Source organism: Euprymna scolopes, chromosome 11 (genome assembly GCF_053919585.1).
Source record: "Euprymna scolopes isolate OS-2025 chromosome 11, ASM5391958v1, whole genome shotgun sequence".
In the NCBI taxonomy this organism is placed as follows: Eukaryota; Metazoa; Mollusca; class Cephalopoda; order Sepiida; family Sepiolidae; genus Euprymna; species Euprymna scolopes.
The window spans coordinates 103,342,220-103,342,508 of record NC_136492.1 but is presented as its reverse complement, the minus strand read 5'-3'; positions in this window follow the sequence as shown (position 1 = coordinate 103,342,508).

The window sequence follows — 289 nt, the reverse complement described above, 5'->3', positions numbered from 1 at the left end:
CAATGGTCAGGTCCCCAGATGGGGACACTGAATTTTTTGACATCCGCACTGGGGTTTTACAAGGAGATACTCTTACCCCTTTTCTTTTCATTGTCTGTCTTGACTTTGTACGTCGCACCTCTGTTGATATACACAACATGCTAGGCTTCACCCTAAATGAATCCAGAAACAGACGTCATCAATCAGCACACATAACTGATGCCGATTACGCAGACGATATTGCTTTGTTCGCGAACAACACTGCTGATATGCAAACACTGTTACATAAGCTAGAAAATTCTGCAAATGA